The sequence below is a fragment of the Penaeus monodon genome, chromosome 38, assembly GCF_015228065.2.
Source record: "Penaeus monodon isolate SGIC_2016 chromosome 38, NSTDA_Pmon_1, whole genome shotgun sequence".
NCBI lineage: Eukaryota > Metazoa > Arthropoda > Malacostraca > Decapoda > Penaeidae > Penaeus > Penaeus monodon.
In genome coordinates, this window is record NC_051423.1 from 18,472,791 (window position 1) to 18,475,021 (window position 2,231).

Here is a 2,231-nt window from a genome sequence, read left to right on the forward strand (position 1 = left end):
AATGTGCAGATTCAAGCTTCATATTGTGCAGATGTTTATTAGAACTTACTCAAATTATATTGGTTTTGCCAAGAGGAACTTTTTTTTGTGTTGCTACATTTGTTTTATTGTGTTACCTGATGTTCCTTCAGGCCAGGTTATTTTCAAACATATCTAGCATATTTTCAGTACATATCCTTGCCAAGCATGATTCAGTTTTGACAGTATTCATGTAATCATTAGTGTCTTGATGTATCAGTTGGAATAGAAGATAAATAAAATTAGAATGTGAATTTAGATGTCCGAGAGATTTATGAACCCTGGAAGAACTTGTTCCATTTTGGAGAAGATGATTGCATAACTTTAAAAGCTTTACAATTCATATCACCTCAGAACTGTATCTGCTGTGGTATGAGAAATTGTTTTATCACTGTAAGACTTTCGTTAGTCCTCTTTTGTATCTCCAGTGAGAGAAGAGAGGCCCACAGTTGGAGTTGGGGAAGAATTAAGTGTCAGATGTGAGTATGGCATCAGTACCTCGTGGTTCTTAATGCCTCTCAAATATTAGCCAATTATAGGTGGTAACAGTGCCTAAAAGGGCAAACCCAATAAACTGCTTCTTAATGTACTTCAACATTGCTTTTTTTCTTTTTTTTTTTGCACAGGCTGGGAATTAAATACATGTAACTAAAAGGATTTAGTTATTGTTCTGTTTGTTCAGGGTTTGAAACACAAATTTTCTTCCTGGTGGATAAAAATGATGAAAGATTATCAATGATGATATAAGAATCACGGAGGTATTGATGTCAGTCCAAAGATTGAACTTGTTTTGCAATATGTTGGATCCTTTGTGTGGTAAACCCAACTATTGATCAGTTGTAACTTGAAAAAAAAAGTGTGTTGATTATGTTAAAAGAATTGAAAATAACATTACTGTGAATGTATGTAATTAATAAAAACCTAATTTGTAAATAATCGGTTGCAGATTGTATAATATTTAAGATGTTTCGGAAAGAAAGCAAGATTGTGCTACTCACAGACCTTGAACAATAACACAAAATGCTTTTACATTTAAAGCTTACCATCATACAGCTTGTGGTTTCTTTTTCCTGGGGTTAAAAGAGTAGTTTTTTTGGACATTTATTTCAGTTAAATATTCTTGAAATGAAATTTACTTGTCATCTGTTACATCCTCCTCATCTTTTTATGCCTGATCTGTTTATTTTTTTTTTTTTGTTCTTTTCTTTTTTATCCCCCCAATTCCTTGCCTGTTGTTTTTGTAGGGGGTGGGGGGGGCTTAGGAGGCATGGACTTGGGACCCAGTGCAGGGGAATTTCCCATGCAAAATTAGTTGAGTCTTCGACTCAGCTAATTTTGCATGGTCTTTTTTCCTCTCCTGCTTTTTCGTTTCCATCCCTATCCCAACCCCTTCTACTATCCACTTCCCAAAGAGCTGTGAAAGGGATGAAAAACTGACTTTGTTCCAGTACTGAACGCCTGAGGGAGCCATGGGCACGGTATTCCTGTCTTTGTCTAGCCCTTACCCCTCAAGAGGACCCCAGGAGTGGACTGTTTCTCTCCCCAACATACTCCAGCTTACCGTTGCCAGTAATGATGTTATACCCTTATGGGGGCAATGAGGCTTCCCCCTACAAAAAAATAGCTCCACCAATTCAAATTCGTTCACTACTCCCCCTTCCTCAACCCTATAACATTACCCACCAAAGTCAAAAATCAGTTTCCGGGAGCATTCTCCCAACTGCTCAACTTGTCACCTCTCCCCCCCACAACCTTCTTCATCAACTCCCCCATCCCTCCCTTTTTACTATTTACACCCTTTTTTTTGCCCCACCCCCCCAAATACTCCCTCCCTAAACCTACTCCCTCTTCCACACACCCCCATCCTTCTACTACCCCCATCTCTACAAATATCTTAATACTCTATTTAACCCAGCCAAATGGGACCGATTTTTCGTGATATCCCCCCCCCCCCCATAGCTACTTACTCGACAACACTCGTCTTTTCCAGCAATATCTCCAAAAACAAGTAGGCAAAGTCTCTCTCCGTAGCCGACCCGATCGTTCCCGCCTTTTACGTAGTCTGAAACCAAGCTATGTATTATCAAATCTAACTGATCTCTGGTAAACCCCCCCCCCGCAGAACCTCACCCAACCCTCAATAATTACACCGGAACTATCTCTTATCTCCCCAGCAAAAAGCCCCATCTATAACAAAAATTAGATTGTGGAGA

At 39.3% G+C, this 2,231-nt stretch overlaps 1 protein-coding gene across 1 annotated transcript in view; it reads left to right on the forward strand.

Moving 5' to 3' along the window:
- LOC119596923 (prefoldin subunit 2-like) overlaps positions 1 to 1,070 on the forward strand; it is a 9,481-nt gene extending 8,411 nt beyond the window's left edge. The window contains exon 3 of the mRNA XM_037946288.1: positions 1 to 1,070. This exon is cut by the window's left edge and continues 718 nt beyond it. The gene's annotated coding sequence lies outside the window, so the exon portion shown is untranslated.
- Positions 1,071 to 2,231: the final 1,161 nt, after the last annotated feature.